The 18,908-nt window shown below is 42.6% G+C and overlaps 1 long non-coding RNA gene across 1 annotated transcript; it reads right to left on the bottom strand.

The window, feature by feature from the left end:
• Positions 1-9,767: 9,767 nt before the first annotated feature.
• LOC132328081 (uncharacterized) lies at positions 9,768-14,369 on the bottom strand. Its single transcript, XR_009486680.1, has 2 exons — positions 14,282-14,369; positions 9,768-10,692 (listed from the first exon to the last, which is right to left on the bottom strand). It is a non-coding gene; the product is annotated as an uncharacterized LOC132328081 (long non-coding RNA).
• Between the last annotated feature and the right edge of the window lie 4,539 nt (positions 14,370-18,908).

Genomic DNA, 18,908 nt, shown 5'->3' with positions numbered 1-18,908 from the left:
CGGGGTTGGTGGGACATAGTGGGGTCCGGGTCGGTGAGCTGGGTGCCGGTAGCCGGCCGGGCAGATCGCGCCCTGTGATTCGCAGTTAGGAAAGGAAGGGATCTGGGATCTGCAAGGCACGGCGGGTAGCGGGAGGCGGCACGGCTTCCCCAGCCCCTGCGGGCCGTGGGAGGTGAGGGCTTAGCAGTCACCCCAATTATCGACGGCTCAAAGGAATGACTGCGCCAGCGTGTGCAGTCATTCATATCGCGTGATATTCTCTGTTGAATACTCCTGAAACTTAAAGAAAATTCATTATGATAATAACAATAGGCTTATAGCAGGAAGATGATACAATAATCTGCTTTCAGATTGCAATTTCAATCTGCAAACAATTCTGTGTTCCTGTTCTACCCGCATTTTACAGAAAAGCAGCTAAATGCCATCTGAAGTCTAGAACAGCATCATCTGGTAGAGTAGTAGTTTCAGTAATACCAGCTGACTGATGCATCAAAAGTAAGTGTCAGGTAGTGGTGGACTTCTGGAGGTCTCATAATCTTTAAGACTCTGAAGACCTCATGCTTTCAGCTCTGCAGGCTTATTTTCCTAAACAACAGTTCAGATATTTCTGTGTAGTGCTGCATTTCAGGCCAGAGATATGCTCTAAATAATTTTCTCCTCAAGTCCTCTTAAACGCATCTGAACATGTCCAGATGGGGCTTAGCTCCCTGTAAAAGGGGCAGGTTTCCTCTAAAATTTGTAAGAACTGGCATTTGTATGTGACTCTGTCACCACAAATCCCTGAGTTCCCATTAGGCCCACCCTGCAATGCTGGTAGGGATTGAGTAGCTCAGAAGGGAATTCACAACAATTACCTTGCCCAGCAGGGAGCTCCCCAGGGCTCGGCTATGAAAATAAAACACAGAATAGCACCTCTGAAATGCTTCAGGATTTAATTGCCTCACTCAGGACTGCAGAAATCTTCTTTAGCTACCTGCATGCAGCATTGCATCATAACAGTGGGATGTTATAACATCTCAGAAGAGTCCAAGAGGAGTTCATGCTTTCCAAATACACCTAGGAGAGGTTATGTTGTGAGACCTTTTATTTATAGAAAGCACTGCCATGAAGAGAGCAGAATTCAAGCTCTTTTTCAGTGGATTTAAAGCCATAATTCTGCCTCTAAGTGAGCACCTCAAGCATGGGGCCATATTTCCAGTTTTCTCACTTCTAAGTAACTCTCTAGACACTTCTGTCTTGTTGGGCCATTTGGCTTCATCCATTTACCATTTCAATGAGCAGAGCAGGGGGTGTCCTAATACCAATGCTGCCAGTCTTTAAGGTGCTTCCCATTATTTAGGAAAAAGAATTGAACCCCTTTCACTTCACAGGGAAGGAAGAAGCTGAAAAGATGAAACCAGACCTCACACTTCCTAAAAGAGCCTTCTTTCATTAAAAATGTGATTGTGACTCTTGCAACTTTTCCATTGTCTTCTAAAGTAAAAGCCCAGCTGTGCTGTATTTTGTATTCACTTCACGTGTCTCTCATGCTATTTACTCAGATCATAAGTGTGGGACGAGTACCATTTCTTAATCCGTGTTTTGGAAAATGGACACCAAGGTCTTCAGAGAGGGACATTTCTGGACATTTACAGAAGTCTGTCAGAGCCAATTAATGGCAGGCAAGCAGGGGATTTTAAAACATTATCGCATCAATAGGTTTTTCAGGGCTAAGCTCAATTTTGCTGGAAGACATCAACTCTGTTTGAAAATGTTTTTTAATCCTAAACTGTCACTAGAAGGCTGTTCGTGAACCACATTTCCTGAATAGTCAGGAGGATTCCTATTTCTCCTGTAAAATAGGCCAGTTCATAGCCATCTGCTCTTCTGATTTGGGTCCTCTGACATTAGTATCTCCTGTATAATACTGACAATGGAAGGAGTGCTGAGTTTTGTTCCCTTTATCCCCCTTTCTGTGACACTCGGGGAGCTGAGCTCCTCTGGCTTCCTCTCATGACACAGGTGCTACAAATGCTCCCCAACCAGTAAAGCAACTGGTTCTTCAGATGGGGCTTCTCTAGAGCTCTACACAGTCCTTGCTAGGGAAGCTGAATCACAGATTCTGATTACTTGTACTGCGATGAACTGGTAAATCCAGGTCCTTTCCTATCTCAATTTACATCAACGTTTTTAAATGTATTGCAATTCCCTCAGTACACAATACCAAATTTGTTTCCAACACTAGTGTCCCACATATGCCCAGCCTTTTTCATGACCTGTGTCTTCTTGGGCTGCTTCTAACAGATAGTGCAATTTCTCTACTACATCATCTCTAGTGTAGCAAATAACATCTCTTGCAAGAAAAAAAACAAGGCAACAAACAAAAAAATTTAAGCTGAGGTGCATAATGACAGAATGGATCCCATCCAAGAAAGGTGATACGACCTTGTCACAAGTACTACCAACCCTACTGCAATTGTACAAGATGCAGTTTGGAGATATATATCAAGTTGATATCCAGTTTTTGATCAAGTTCATAGTTTATATCAAATATTGTTGACAAGTATCAAGTCGTGTTTTTATCAAGTATCACTCCATGTACTATATGCTGCAATCTGTGCTGCATACATATCTTAAATCTTTTACTGAATCAAGGCCATAATAATTTTCCCATAATTCCAGGAAAGTGAAGCAAGGCCTGAAAGGCCTTGTGAGGAAAATCAAATGTATTTCAGTGGGGTTATAATCTACCAGGAAACTTGCATGCAGCTTGCAAACCTGTAAGCAGGCACTGACCCAGCCCAATGTCTGGCACATAAGCTCAACAGACACACCTTCTGTTTGTCATTTAACCACCCTTCATCCTTTCCATTTAGCAGCTATGTTAATCATGGTACAGGCATGCCATTTTCCTAAGATGTGGACTAAAGAAAACCTTCTTTCATGCAAAAAGAGAGAAACTGATAGTGTACTTGTAAGGTGCCTTTAACTCCTTAGGCGAAAAGTACCAATTAAATACCTGCAGGTAGCTCAAGGCACGTAATTTATGGGAAAAGGAACCACATGGGATTGAGGACTAGCAGGAAGTGACAAGCAGTACTGGGCAGGTAACAAAGTATCAGGTCTGAGATCTTAGTCAGCTGTGTAAATCTGACAACAATTTCTGTCATCTGACCAAGAGGTTCAAGAAATTAAGAAATTACTGCTAAACCCTGCTTGGAAACGCAATTTTTTTTTTTTTTAATTTTTTTTTTTTTTTACTTTTAGGGATTCATTATTAAAGCATTTTAAAAGAGATTGGTATATCACAATGGCCTTTTTCGGGGGGGAGGTGGAAGGGGACACAGTAATGAAGTTGGCCCAGTATCACTCAGCAAGTCTAGTTTCAAAGTTGGAGGGGAAGTCTGATTTAATGAGAGCTAAGCCAGATCTACAGCCTAGAATTTTTCCAGAAGGATAACAAAGCCCCTGCTAGAATTTCTGTAGCCCAGGATACTTGCCAGTGCAGTCTGTCATGTGTGTGTGTTCTTGTCACGTGATCATCTACCTAATCTAAAAATATCAAAGCCTCATCTCTGCCTAATACCTTTCTGGACATGCTCTGCTGTGAAAATTTTCTGCAGAAACACAAAACATTTGTTGGCAAAGTTTTGGTGCCTTTGGTGAGTAATGCAGCCTTGGCTCATGATAGAAAGCCTTGCTCTCCTCTGCCTAAGAGGAGAAAAGCAAAACCAAGGGATTGCTTTACATTCCCTTTGAGATCTCTTATGTGGGATGCTGCAAGTTTACTCCTCTTGTTTCAGTGCATACAGGGGAGAAAGAATATGAGGTCTGCTGTCTTTTTATTCAGGTAACTGCTGCCTATGTTCCTCTGAGGATGCTAATTTGTCACAAATTATAATCAATAGCAAATATTAATTCTACTCCTTTTATGGGATCATCCTACCAGAGCTGGATAAAAGAAGAGAAATTCTACTAGATAAGTAGCGAGGAGACTGTTAAACAGCTTTTCCTCTTTAAAATGCATGAGGAACCACAGGGCAGGAATGGAGAAGTGTTGAGTTACAGAAGGAGGTAAACTGAGGACAAATACAGACCATAACCTGGACAAGGAATTCATTACATCCCTGGTGCCAAGACCTCACGTGCACGCTCACCACTGGCAGGGCTGTACACTGGGGAGCAGGGACAAAGAAAGGACATTGAAATCATCCTGCCAAGATAAGTTTCAATGGTTTTTAGTCTGTTTGCAACATCAACTGAAATCCCCCCACTACACTCTGTTGTCAGCCTCACAGAGAAACTACACTTGGCACAAGAATCCTTCCTGTTCCATTATTGGCTTTCAGCTCTGTAACTATATGGACCAGCAAAAACTCAGGCACTTGGTGGGTTTTTTTCCTCTTTGCATGTCTTATGGCCCAGTAAGCTTGCAAAGGTCTCAGGTTCACTACTCAGGTTACTTTGGCTAGAGGTTGTTTTAGTGAAAGCTGCTTTTTCCCTTGGGCCTGATCTTCTAACATTTGAGTATGGATTTGGGAGTTCAGGCTAAGGTTCTGGTGACTGTTTCTAAGTCATTATTTTTGTGTACAGTAAAGCTGAAGGAACTTGAGAGTATGAGCTCAAAAATTGGTTTGTACATGTCCAATACAGTAGATGATGACAGTTTGAGCAGTTTTAGTGCAGATTCCAAAATTCACAGCATAACCCTTTGAACTAAGATCAGAGTTCTTCTCTCTGACTTGCAGTTGTGACTGTGGACTAACAGACTCCAGTCTGGGCAAAGGGAAATCAGCTGTAAAGATCTGTATCAAAAGGGCAATACAAAGCCTAAAACCAGATAGACAAAGCAACCTCTGATGTTTTCCAGAGGTTTCTGCCATGATCTTTTACAAAGGAAAGGAAAATCAAAAATTGAGCACCCATTTCACATACCTTTTTGCTAGGTTCCAACACAAGTCATTCTGTAGAGATAGAGCCCCGTGCTCTCTGTGGCTGAAGCACGGGGGTTATAGGTCTAGCTTTTGAAAAAACCTCTTTACAGGTCCTGTTTCAAGCTGTATGCTCTTACAAAACAGGGATCTTCATTTGGAAGCTGTATTGGAACTACTTTCTCTGGTTGCTTTGTCTTTGGAACTTAGTGTGCTACTACCTGGCTTGTAGTTTACTTGTGCAAACAATTTTCTGACTGTGGCTTAACCTTAAAATACAGGGGAGGTTTTCAGACCTAGGTGCATCCCATGCCCTAAAAATTCTGGCTGTTGAAATGCAAATTCTGCTGCCAGCCCTTTCTTCCTCTGGGTGATGTGGGAGGGAGAAACATGATAAAGCAAATTTAGAAAAGATAATCCAAAGAATGTGTTAACTAAAAAAACCCACACAGAGCATGTTTGCCTTTGGCCAGCTTGTTTGCAAACAGATGTCTCTCAAGAACAGCTGTAGCAGCAGGCAGAGAAGCAAACCATACAAGGGGCATCACTGGCCAGGGTCTGCTTAATTACAGTGCATGTAACACCCTCACTGATCATCAGGAGCTTGCACCTTGTGTTAAAGGACTGACAACAGTGACCGAGTGCTGGTGCCAGAGGCTTGCATTGTCAATTTATTGGAGAAATAAATGTGCACTCAGCACATTTTTATATCCAAAGGTGGCTGGAAACCTGTGTAACTGGTTCAGGTAGGAGAAGCAAAGAATTTTCATATCTTGAATTCCTTGGTGTGAGCTGTGTTTTTCCTTCTCAAAGCCAAACAGAAAAATCCTGAGAGTTAAAATTTGCTTCTCAGGTCTGATATCAAAAGCCATAGCCTTTACTCTTCATAATTTCAAAACTCTTGCATGGAACAAATAGCCTAGAACTATTTCACATGAACATGGTCCAAATACTGTTTCACAGGAACATGGCCCCTTAAAAAAAAAAAAAATATTACCTTTATTTTTGTTTCATAACTTTGTGGCCTGGTATGCATGTTGCAACAGTTTCTTGCAAAAGATCCCGTGCAGTTCTATACATCCTGCCAATGAGATACAGCAATGGCCATGCCCAGTACTGACTTGCAACCTTTTTTTTTAATAATTACTTTTGGCCTTGCCCTCAGAAAATACTTCAAACCTGTAATTGCCCTAAAGACTAGGTGTTTGGCTTCTCAAGTTTAAGACCAATAATATTTAGGGAATTATTCTAGATATAGATATGTACATATGTACACTTTCTCTAGGAGAATATTTTCCAAGAGTTGTGATGCATTTGAATCTTGTCTTGTACACAGCAATCCATTAGCCAGGAAATGTACATGATTATTTTATATTCACCTCTTTACAGGGGTTCTTATTCTGCAGAGAAACAGCTAGTCCTTCATTCACCACCCCTGAGAAGTGGAAGGTTGTGAGAAAAGTATGAAACTAACATTTGTAATAAAAGGAAATGATTGTTTGTGTACACAGAGACCAGAAAGCCGCTTAGTATGCATTAGCACCTTCTTAACATTTGAAAATGCATTAAGAAATTCTAGAGAGGAGATTATGGAGCTGAACATAGGTGAAGATGTTGTCAACAGAGTGTGTGGGTGGGATGTAAACATACAGGCTGTGCATAAATATAGGCCTTTGGTAGAGCAGTCTTGGTTCTCTTGATTCTTTAAATATCAGGGATTTGAAATTCCTAGGTTTTTTTCCTTCCAGTTGGAGAAGGGAAGGAAGTTGTACAAAGCACATTGCACCCTGCAGATGGCTAAACCTAACCACAAGCTGGTTGATAGAACCACACAATACCAGCACAAAGGGGCCAGGGACTTCACTAGTGCCACAGAAATTTGCCCAAAGGACTTCATGCAGTTTGCCTTGAAAAGCAAATAATTCTAGTGAACTTTTGGGCAACAATACCAACCTAGGCAGTCAGTGCCAGCCCTCTGCCACCCTTGGCTGTCTTCATATTCTAGGTAAGTGGACTGGGTGGAGGAGTTGCAGTGCCACAAAATAACTTTTTCCCCCCCTCTGTTTCCCTCTGTATTTGCCTACTTAAAGCTGCTGAACAGTAAACCATCTGTGGCCTCAGGATGGAAAAGCTTCCTTAGGGCTTACATAAGCCAGGTGACCTGGGGAAAGTCATTCCCTGGCACATAGCAGAGGGGACCTGAGGTAGGAGGGGAGGCAGCCTCAGCAGGAAGGATGTCCCTGCGTGCTGCACAGCATCTGGGGACCTTTCTTCTCACTCAGCTGTTCTCAGGTTTGAGGGACTTACTGAAAGGTACCCTTGTGTTGTGAAAGTGTTGGACAACCACCACTGCCCATTGTGGCCTGTTATACCAAATTCATTCTGTAGCCACCAGGCTTCCAAAAAATTATGAGAAAATAAAGAAGAGATTGTAGAAAGCTCACCTTTTCCCTAAAAGTCTCCAAAGTTCCTGTTTGTGGAGATGGAAGTTTGGAGCAGCTATTCCAGAATACAGCTTGAGGAGAGTGGCTAAAGTCATTAGGGCTGGCTACAGTTTCACCACTATGTGCCAGGAGTTGTCCTAAGTGACCTTTCTCAGCCTGGACCTGTTTTAATCATTAAATTATAGCACAATAAGGAGGATTTGGGGAAGGCTCTTTGTCCTGTAGCTCTGCTGTAAGAGAAATAGAGAGCTTTCTCTTTCTTTGTAGAGGAAGGATGTTCTTTAAGTCCAGTGAGGAAAACATGTAAACTGTGAATCTCTCATTGGGCCAAAGAAAACATCTGCTCTCCTCATGCTCCTGTGAATTATGTTACGCAGCCACCTGTGCAAGGCCCTGGCTGCTGTGAATACCATTTAGAAGAATTCACCATTCTTCCCAAATGTTGCACAGGAAATTTAGGCACAGCTTTAACACTAGGTAAACTTGATGCCAAGGGATCAAGTGTATCAAGACAGGTGATGAAATGGTAAAGACAACAGTACCCAACTCCTTTGGTTGGTCTAACTTTCACCTAGATTGATTGGTTTCATTTTCATGTAGAAATGATCCAATTTTTAGTAGGCAAGTGATCAGTGCAGCAGAAACCAAGAACCTGCTCAACTCCTTACTTAACCAGAAATCCTGACAAGTTTAAGGAGGATATGAGTGCTCTGCAGAGGGACCCGGACAGGCTGGATCCATGGGCCCAGGCCAGTGGTCTGAGATTCCACAAGGCCAAGGGCCCTGTCCTGCCTTGGGTCACACCAACCCCCTGCAGCTCCAGGCGGGGGCAGAGGGGCTGGAAAGCTGGGAAAGGCCCTGGGGGTGCTGGGGACAGCAGCTGGACAGGAGCCAGGTGTGCCCAGGGGCGCAGGAGGCCAATGGCACCTGGGCTGTGCCAGCCATGGTGTGGCAGCAGGGCCAGGGCAGTGACTGTCCCCTGGGCTGGCACTGCTGGGGCCACACCTCAGATCCCGGGGCACTTCTGGGAACCTCAGGACAAGAAAGGCATGGAGGGGCTGGAGCATGTCCAGGGAAGGGAAGGGAGCTGGGAAAGAGGCTGGAGCACCAGGAGGGGCTGAGGGAGCTGGGGGGGCGCAGCCTGGAGTAAAGGAGGCTCAGGGGGGCCCTTCTGGTTCTGCACAACTCCCTGACAGGAGGGGACAGCTGGGGGGGTCAGGCTCTGCTCCCAGGGAACAGGGACAGGATGAGAGGAAATGGCCTCAAGCAGTGCCAGGGGAGGGTCAGGTTGGGCATCAGGAGGAATTTTGTCATGGAAAGGGTGGTCAGGCACTGGAAGGGGCTGCCCAGGGAGGTGGTTGAGTCCTCATCCCCATCCAAGAAATGACTGCTCCTGTGCCACTCAGTGCTCTAGGCTGGGTGACAAGGTGGGAATTGGTCACAGTCCCTATCTGCTGGTATTAGCATTTAAAAATAACTGCCAGGTCCAGATGTTCAACTGCTGCAAACCACTGTATTTGCTTTTCAAATGTGCTGGTGAATTGGTTTTTGAAACCAGTAAACTGTTCTGCTTAAATAATACTTTTATGTGGAGCGGTTCCCTTTTAGTTCAGTGCTGTTTTCCAGTGAGAAAAACAGTATAAAATTTGTACCAGAAATTGTACAGATGTCCTGACATCTTTCCCAGTTCTGCTCTGCTGGAAGACGAAGGACTTTTCACTTCCTGTTACTTTGTATTTCATCCCTTTTGTCCCTTGTCCTGCTCTAGATTGCTCTGGTCCTTCCTCCTCTGCTTCCATGTTTGTATGCTCCTTGTCTTCCCTTCCTTCTCCTGCCACTTTTCTGATTTTAGCCTTAGCCAACTATTAGCTAACTTCAGAAAGACAAAAGTGAACAGTTAACTGGGTTAGAAAGCTGAATTGGATAGGGTAAGCAGGTACTAGAGGGAGACTCTGCCTCCTTGGCATGATCCAGCTGGTGGCTTGGCTCTGTCTGTGGCCTTACAGCAGGGGCAGTGCAGACTGAGACCCATTTCCAAGCGTTTTGTGCCTCGTGGGCAGCCCCTGCTTCCCTCTCTTGGGTGTGCAAGGAGGAGGGCACAGCAGTGGGCCTGCTAAAGCTGGTTAGTGGGTCAGGGAGCTGGCTTTGGCATGGGGAGGGACTGACCTTCACCTCTGCCCTTTGCCATTCCTCAAAAAACACGCCATGGGAACCAGGCTGCTGCTGTGACTGTTCTTTCAGAAGTCCAGAGCCTTCTGCAGTTTGTCTGTGCTGTGACAAGAGTGATGAAGGGGTGGGGGCTTTTTGGCCTCTCCATCTCATCGACCCAGTTTGCCCTCTGTATAACACAGGCAGATGTCCCTGGTGTGCTCCTGATGTCTGTACACATGCCTTCTAAGAAATACTGCTGAGGACCATTCTGGTTACATTTTTAACCATCTTAAACTGTGTACAAAACAGTAATTGTCATCTTCTCAGGCCTCAAGTTCTTGTCCACACACTGGAAAGGCACAAAATAATTTTGTTTCCTTCCCTAGCTCATTCTAATTTAGGAATCTAGGCCACCATGTCACATCATTTCTCTTTACTCCAAATTCCCCCCACTTCTTTCGCAGCTGCTGAATGTTGGCTTGCTGTAGGGAATTTTGCTGTGGCATGATGTCAGTTATGTTGTGAAACAGCCAAACTCTGATCTTAATTCCTAGCTGGTAAAGGCAGAGAAATTCATAACTTCAACTTTACCCTCAGTGATCTGTCCTGACTTGTCCTGTGGAATGAATAATACTCCAAAAATAGGAGTAAATACAATAATGTCCTTTCCCTAACTAAATACTGACTTTGGTCAACCAAAGAAACAAGGTTTATTTCCTTCAGTCCATTTCAAAAGCGAAGCATGAAGTTTGATCTCACTGAACAAGTTCTGAAAAAGAAAACTCCCTAATTTGATTCAGCCCTTTTCCAGAGAGCACTGTCACTGCTGCCCACTGGTTTCCACTGAGCCCTCCAAAATGTGCACACACGCAGTCAAAGGGCAGTCCCTGTTAATTGAACTGAACTGTGCTTCTGCTTTCAGCAAAAGATAATGTTCTGGCAGCCAGCAGATCAACCGTGTCTCCGCCACCCCAGAAAGAATAATTTGTATCCTGCTGCACAAGAGACCAGGCTAATACTGATTACTCCCAGGATTCACAGCAACATCACAGGAAGCTCATGAAGACTGCAGTACGTGCAGGCAGAGGATTCTCTCTCCTGCAGCAAGTTCTTAGCTTTTATTCTCCAAACCCAAGAAACAGGCATTTTCCTAGCACAGCTGAAGTGTTCCATCATCTCTGGATACTCTGTGGAGGGAAGGAGATAATTTACACGGGTTCAAAGAAACACAACGGCTTTACTGCCCTCCCCCCTCAACGCTAGGCATGCAGAGTATAAGTGAAGATTAACTGGGAGACTAGGAAGAAGAAAGAATACAGGTAGTTGAGATAAGCAATCTTATCTTTAGATGACCTCTTTTAATCTTATTTATTGCCAAGATCAGCATAAGTCCAAGTTCTGCATACTCAGAAAACAAAAAGGCAACAAACCTAGTAGTATTAATTTTGCATTATTTTGCATTAAATTTGCTAAGCAGAACTAGAATCTTGGCATGGTTTCCCGAGGGTATTTCAAAGTTCAGCTAAATAAGCATGCCTTATAGACAGGAACTTTCAGTGTATCATCAGATAAACTGTTTCTCTAGCATAATTAAAGGCACATATTTTGATATTTCTCTACTCACAGATGTCCATGTGGCTTTGCCTACCTCCATTATACCACAAAAAATAATACACAGATATCTACATACATATAAATATATACAGGCATATACATATACATATATATTAATTTATTTGCTTATTTATATATATAAATTGATACTCAGGAAAACACTGAAAAATATAAGCGGACACCAAGGTTAGAAAAGTGTAATGCATAATGTAAAGCATAAATGTGTCTATGCAGTTAAATCATTGATGCTAAGTTTGTGATAAAATAAAACCTCAGTTTACAAACACGTATGATGCAGTGACAGACCTAAAACTGTATAACTGTATTTTGGTGCTTATATTGTTAGTTTTTATATATATATATATATATATATATATATATATATATATATACATACACTCATGGTTGCATTTCACATCTCATGGTTACAGAGGTTGAGGTATGTTTAGTAACATAAAGGAGATTACAATATGGAACAAATGAACTAAAGCTTCCCCTATCTATTTGCTAACCAGACATGAGGAGGGGCAATTTCTTGAGGAGGTCCTTAAAAGCTGTGTGCTATGAAGTCCTTGAATGCCCCCCTTTTCCTTGCCTTTCCATGAAAGCCTTGCCCTTTTCCTTTGCTCTTAGCCTCTGTAGGCAGCAGACTCCTTGCCCTGTTGCTTCAACACCAAGCAGCCCTCCAGCCTTCCTCTAGCACATGTTGCAGCCCTGACCCCATTAATCTGGCCAAAAGGCTTTCAAAGTGGAAACATTGATAATCATGGGACTTTCTCCTGTTGTCAGGGGCAAGCAATCTATTATCTTCACCGAAAATATCTGTTAACAATGGGTAAGTTGTGAAAATAACAATACCCTAAGGGCTATCTGATCCATAGAAAATTAAAAATCCAGAAAAATACTTTGCATAGATGCCTTCTTAAAGAGGTTTTAAGATGTTTATTTGGTTTACAGCTAAAAGTATTTCCATGTAGGTAACCATTGATGGGTCAAAAAGATTAGTTAAAATTCTATAATTCTTTTAAGGAGTATGTAAAGGCAAATCACTCCTCCCGGATCAGTTTCTAAATTGGTGGGGTAGGGGTGTAATTAGTTTGAAAGAGTCTTTAGACAAGTCTAAGTTACCAGTCACTTTGTAAAATATGATTCCATATAATCTACATTCAAATCCAATGTCCCACAGAAAGAGCATGTGAGAATTTTCCCCCACAGTTTTATGGAAAAGCCCAGCTGTTAATCACTCACTAAGGAATCCTAGAAGTATAAGAGGTCTGATGTCAGATGTTGGCCTGTTATACAAACCCTTCCCACCACACATCCCAGACATCTCACAAACACTTTATTCATCCTGAGTTTTAGAGACCTGAATTCCCTCTCACCGCCCAAGACCTCAAAAGGCCTTTCAAAATGCAACTAAAACTTATAAAACATTCTTTCACCTCCAAGTCCTATGAATTGGCTGTGACATCCCCTGCTGAGGGGATGAATCCATTCCCCTCCTTGCTATATATTGTATTGATGGCTTTAGTGAATCCAGAGCTTCAGTCTCAGTCCTCTGCTTAAATCCGTAATTCCTTTTCTGTTCCTGAGAAATCAAACCAGATCAAAGCTGTCCTTAAAATCTACCTCATCTCTTGACTGAATCCGCAACATGCTGCACCCTAATGAATGTAGGGATTTTGTGCAGTATTCTCATCCTGGTCACCATCTAATTAAGTATTAGATTATAAAATCCTTTTACTTTCCCTGAATAGAATGGACATGAAATTGTCTTCAAGAAAACTAGATTTCTGTGAGTTTCCCTGTGCTGTGGCCATCAGTAGTGGACAGAGTCTGAAAAAGTGCCCAGCAGTGCCCAGCAGTTCCAACAGGGACCAGTTCTATGAGAGAATGTTCCAAATACAGATATTTTTCTGCTTTTCTTAAACCTTGGTCTCTATGAATTCTATATTACATCCACTGATATTCTGCCTATCAGAAGCCTGACTCCCTAACCAAAAATCATTCTCATCTGAGCCCTTGCTTTCAACACCCTTTGTTTCCTCCTCACAATAAAAGCCCTGAGCTGGCAGGAGACTACAGCTTATCCTCTGTTATCGTGGTCTGTTTGGTGACATGGATGTGGAACCACAGAAGCAGCCAAAACAACACAACTGAGAAGCTGGCACACAAACAACTTAGCAAGAATGATCAGTTGAGGCTGGGGCAAAGAAGAAGATGGGGAGATAACTGACCGAGAGCAAGTATGGTGGAACAGACATCTGCAACTGTTCTTCAGCTTTTTGTGGGATCTGGGATATGTGCTGTCACTGCTTCAGAACAGAAATCATTAAAACTTATTGTATGCAAAGTATCTGCTTTAATTGAGATTGAGACAGTCCTAATTCTGTTGAATTTTTTTTTCAAAAAGTATTCCTGATTTGATTAATTTGTAGTTCCCTGAAATAACAAAGTAAGCCACATCTTTAAAGGAATGCTGCAAAGCAGCAACCAGTGCAACCAAGCCGGTCAAATGTACATTTCACAATTAGAAAAGGGTACACTATATAGAAAGACTGCATAAAATGACCTTTAAATCTTGAAACAACTCTTAAAAATACCAGAAAACAGTCTATAGACCAGAACATTGCATTAAATGTGATTTTCAGGAGTTCTTTGAGGTATGTATCTCAAGCATATTTGAATCTGCAAGTACAATCTACATACTAATTAAAAAATCCTTGCTGCAGCTCGTAAATCCAGTTAAAATCTCAGAACATTGACTCATAGTCCATTTTCTGCATTTCACTATTTTGATTTTTCTATGTAACAGCAGATTCAAAGGACCACCAAATGCTGTCTTTGTATTCATTATTCTTAGTGCAACATCAAAATATAGCTTATAGTTTTCTTATTCTCTTTTGCTTTCATTTCCAGAAGAGAAGCAAAATGCAAACTAAGACAGAACTGCTCCTATTTGTGTAATTTCTTGGTGCAAACCACAAGAAATTACACAAATAGATCTTTTTTGCTTGAGGCTTTGCACTTAAAACTAAGTTTTGTCATGATCTAATGGGCAATATGTCACTAGGCATTTACAGGAGGAAAAGCATGCTGCTCAATTATTTACCTGACATAAATTGTTATAGAGCAAAAAGTGGATAGTGTTACAGTACTTACAATTAAAATGTGACAAGTAGTCCAGTAAATATTGTTTTGCTTTTCCCTACAGTCTTTTCCTTTGCGATGCCAACAGCAGCAGCAATCTGGAAAACAGGTTTAGCACAGGTTAATGGAATCCTATTCCCAACAGAGAATTTATATTCTCAGTAGCTAGAAGGCACATACACAGGTAATGTGGATGCTGGTTTCTCAATTCCAAAGCCAGACCTACGAAACCAAATTGCCCTAGCTTATAAATCTTTTTCCATCTTCATTTACATGTAACAGCATGGAATGTAATGCTGGTATAAATTAAGTGAAATCAATGCCAGGTGTAAGAGAGGTAGGAATGGACTTTGTTGGGCAAGAAGGAACACTCCCTTTCAGGTAAAATTTTCCAAATCTGGCAGGCTGAATTTCTTGCTAAATTCCCACAACCCCATTTGACACGTGCATGGCTTTTGTAAATACAACAGTCTAATTAAAGGATGGTTTAAGCAAGAGTTACAAAAGTGAGATCATGCAGCACCTACAAGATTGGCTCTTGTATTACTTCGTGTTGGTTTCTCAAAGGCATTCAAAGAAATCTCCATTGCTACCCATCTCAAAATACTGGCAAAGATTCAGTGAGAGCTGAATCTTCCATGATTTCTATCTATTTGATATTTTGCTTAATAAAACATCTTCAATTATGTGTATCAGACCTTCAGTTGTATGGGGTTCGGCTGTCTGTCTCTGCCCCCACACACGCTCAGGATGGTTCTTGCACGCTGGACCTCAAAAGATGAGTCTGGACGCTAGGTTTTTTCGGTCTTCAGAATTGTTTATTATTTCTTATCTAAAAGTCCTTTCTCTGCCCGAAGGATCTGACCAGCACGGCAGCCAAAGGCACACTCTGCCCACCCCCAAGGCGGTCGCATCTTTTATAACAAAAACTATGTATATCATATTTACCTTTTGTCCCCAATACCTATCACCCTCGTCACTAAGTACACCCTCACCCTAGACCAATCCCCAAATGCCAACACCACTGCAGAAGATGGAAGACAGGAAGAAGAAAGAAGAGCCTGGTGGCACGCCCTGATTCCTCCACCTTGTCTCTACAATCCCCCTGTACCAAAACCCCAAAAGTTGTGATTCACCCTATAATGATATCTTCCCTTCACCATTTACACCCGAGTGATTCTCGCAGGTTCCATTTCTTCATACATCGGTGGCACATCTCTAGATGGATCAAAATCAAGCCACCAAGTGCTTTTGGCAACATTCCAAGACTCCCGAGCCCCCCAAGGGTTCTCTCGGTAGCTCTGGACATCAGGAGTGATGTGCTGAGCTCCCACAAGTTGCAGTCTGAGCTGTATTTGTTATGAGTACTCAGCGCAATTCAAGACAGTTTGAGTAACTCTCTACCATGATTTTTCTAAAGAACAAATAGGAGAGTGAAAACCACAAATTTAATTGAAAAAACCATTACCTTCAGGGCCTTAGAGCTAGATACTAAATCCCAGGCTGATCACAACCATACCACTAAGCCAGCCAATGACCACAGCACACTGTGCAGCACCAGGGAGAAGAAGCACTTGAGCTGCACTTCTGAATTTTCCCTACTCCAGGCCCCAAAATTTTCTAGAACGCAGGTTCCACAGGAAGCATGGGGGGCCTTCATTCTCACCCAAGCCCACCACTAAGCCACGTCCATAAGCACATCTACATGGTTTTTAAAAAGACTCCAAGACACTGAGACTACTATTCACTACATTTCATAAGTACAGAAAGAGAAGGTTTAAGAACTTGAATAGGAACATCGAGAAAATTAGAGCAAAACTGGGATTAGAAACTAAGACTTCTGTTTCCCATTGCCATGCTTAAACTTCAGAAGAACACTCTCTCTCCTGGAGTACCTCTGCATCGTGTTGGCTCTCTTTTTAGAGATTAACCTTCCATCCCTAATTCCCATCATCATTCCCATGGAAATGAATCAGAAAAGGCTCAGGACTGAGCATTTAAATTGCAGTCTTAATGTTTTGTAGCCCTTTTTCATTTGTTAAGCCAGCACCTATGCTCTCTTATCACTCAGTACTTAAACCGTGATTATAAAAGTAATTAGAAATAATCACAGGTACTTATATTCCAAAGGCTCCAAATTATATTTGGCAAACTGAAGTTATAATGTGTGGTGTAAGATAAACACACATAATTTGTCAGCCTAATTAATGAGTCTGGGTAAGATAAGTCATATTACACCTGAACATATGACATACTCTTGAAAGCCTGTGACCTCTCTCCTTATTATGGGTCCACCCACAGGAGATGACTGCAGCCTTTAGCAGAAGACACGTTACATCTGAACTATTTTCGGGTGCTTTCAGCTGATGATGTATCCAGAATAATCATGATACTACCACATGCCAGCAGATACTGCACCACAGTCCTTGTGACTGATTGTCTGAAGAACTATACTCCCAGCTATAAGTATTAGGATCAGGGAGGAGCTGGAGATGGTCTGGAACCAAGAATCTCTTAACTTTGCAATTGTCAGCTTCTGGATTTGCAGCTGAAAGATGAACTGCCTAAATTCCAAACACAGCAAGTGCACGTTAAAAAGCCTTCTCTTCACTTGTGGATCACTTCAGAACTTGCAGAGCAGAGTGGGCTTGAAGCTTGGCATGCAGAAATATAGAGTAGTATGTGGTTTGTTAACCTCTTACAGACGCCTGGGCACAGTGAGGACACAGTGAAGTAACACTGCTGCTCTCAGAGAACCAGTTGTGGTGCCTTACACACAGGGAAGGTTCAGTGAGGTTCTTTTAATGGCCACTCCTGGGTGACTGTTGTTCCCTCCATGCCTTATGCAATCCTTAAGCAGGTGATGCTGTAGGCATTGCTCACATCTCTTCCTGCTCCTACTGAACAGACTTTTTGTGATGATGTCATGGTTTGACCCCAGTCAGACCCAAGCCCCTGGCAGCTGCTCGCTCAGTCCCCCACCAGTGGGTTGAGGAGAGAATCAGAAGGGTAAAAGCTGGAAAATCCATGGGTTGAGATAAGGACATCTTAATAGGAGAAGCAAAGGCTGCACACACAAGCAAAGCAAAACAAGGAGTTAATTCACTGCTTCCCATGGGCAGGCAGATGTTCAGCACCTCCAGGAGAGCAGGGCCCTGTCCCGTGGAATAGTGACTTGGGAAGACAAACACCATCGCCCCAAATGTCCCTGCCCTTCCTCCCTCTTCCTCCCCCTTTACATACTGAGCATGATATCACGGGGTCTGGAGCATCCCTTGGGTCAGTCAGGGTCACCTGTCCTGGCTGTGTCTCCTCCCAAACTCCCAGGCACCCCCAGCCCCTCCCCAGCATGGCCTTTGAGGGGCAGGAAAGGCTTTGGCTCTGTGTAATCCTTGCTCAGCAATAACAACACCTCTGTGTTATCAGCCCTGTGTGCACAGATCCAAACCACAGCCCCATTCTAGCCCCTGGGAAGGAAAATAAAAATTAAAATTAAAAATTTGCCTGTTTTCTGAATAAAAGTTGCTCTTAAAAATAGCCACAAATTCAACACCACATGAGTATGGAATGGAGACAGAAATGTGCAGGTAGCTAAAGCTCACTGGGGAAAATATTTACAGCTGTGCAATATTACACCATGCAAGGCATCCCATACCATTTTGTCTACTGGAATTACCATTGCACAATTTGTGCTGGGGGTCTACAAAACCAGCACTTTTGAACTTTCTGGAAAGCAGAGCAGAGCTGACTTATTCGCTGCTCCTCTTCCCCTTATGTGATCTTTGCTTTTAGGCGCTGAAAATATCAATGCATCCCCCGTGTTTTTCCCTTGAAGAAATCAACTTACTGTGTATTTCAATGCTCATCTCTTCATGTTCCTGCCCTCATTTCTTGAACAATGTACATGATGCAAGGGGATCACATGATTTCTTAATTCCGTTGAAGCTGGTGATATAGCAAGCCCACCTTGTCTGGATGTCTCTACCTGGTCTGTTGGGAAGGGTGGTGTTAAGGGTAAAGATGATATATGATGTCTACATGTAGTCATGATCCAAGTCTGCTGAATGTGAAATGATCTAGGATATAATTTTAGGAATGCTGTAAATTTGTGAAAGGTATTCTCTGGTAAGGACCTGTCTCAGAGCTGGCACAGCAAGTGATTTGCATTGCTCCTGAATGTAACACTGAGTGTCTTCTATAGCCTGGGGCACTTAGCAGCTGGGCCTGTCAAGTACCAGCTAAGAAAATTTCAGAGAGAAATACAAACCCTTGCATCCCAATCACATTGATCAGGATCACATCAAAGAAATCATGATTTGCATCAATCTTGTCTCTTAGAAAGACCACGTATCTTTTGATTAGGTAATGGGAAGCAAGACATTTAGCTTCAGACAGCCTCCTGAGGTGGATCACAATCCTTGCACCATTTTGGCAGTTGGAAATTAAAGCAAAGGGAGACTGAGTTATTTAAGGTTACAGAGAAATCAGAAAGAGAGCAGAAAAGAAATCATATTCCTTAACATCCTGGCTATAAGGCCAGAGTACTCATTCCTGTTTACAGGTACAAGAAACAGAAAAAAGATGGTGAGTGCTGACTAACAGCTTGATCCTCAGCCTCACAGGCAGCAGGAGAATCAAA

This window comes from Haemorhous mexicanus, chromosome 5 (assembly GCF_027477595.1).
Source record: "Haemorhous mexicanus isolate bHaeMex1 chromosome 5, bHaeMex1.pri, whole genome shotgun sequence".
Classification (NCBI taxonomy): Eukaryota; Metazoa; Chordata; class Aves; order Passeriformes; family Fringillidae; genus Haemorhous; species Haemorhous mexicanus.
The sequence above is the reverse complement of the archived record's forward strand: the minus strand, read 5'-3'. Positions and strand labels throughout refer to the sequence as shown.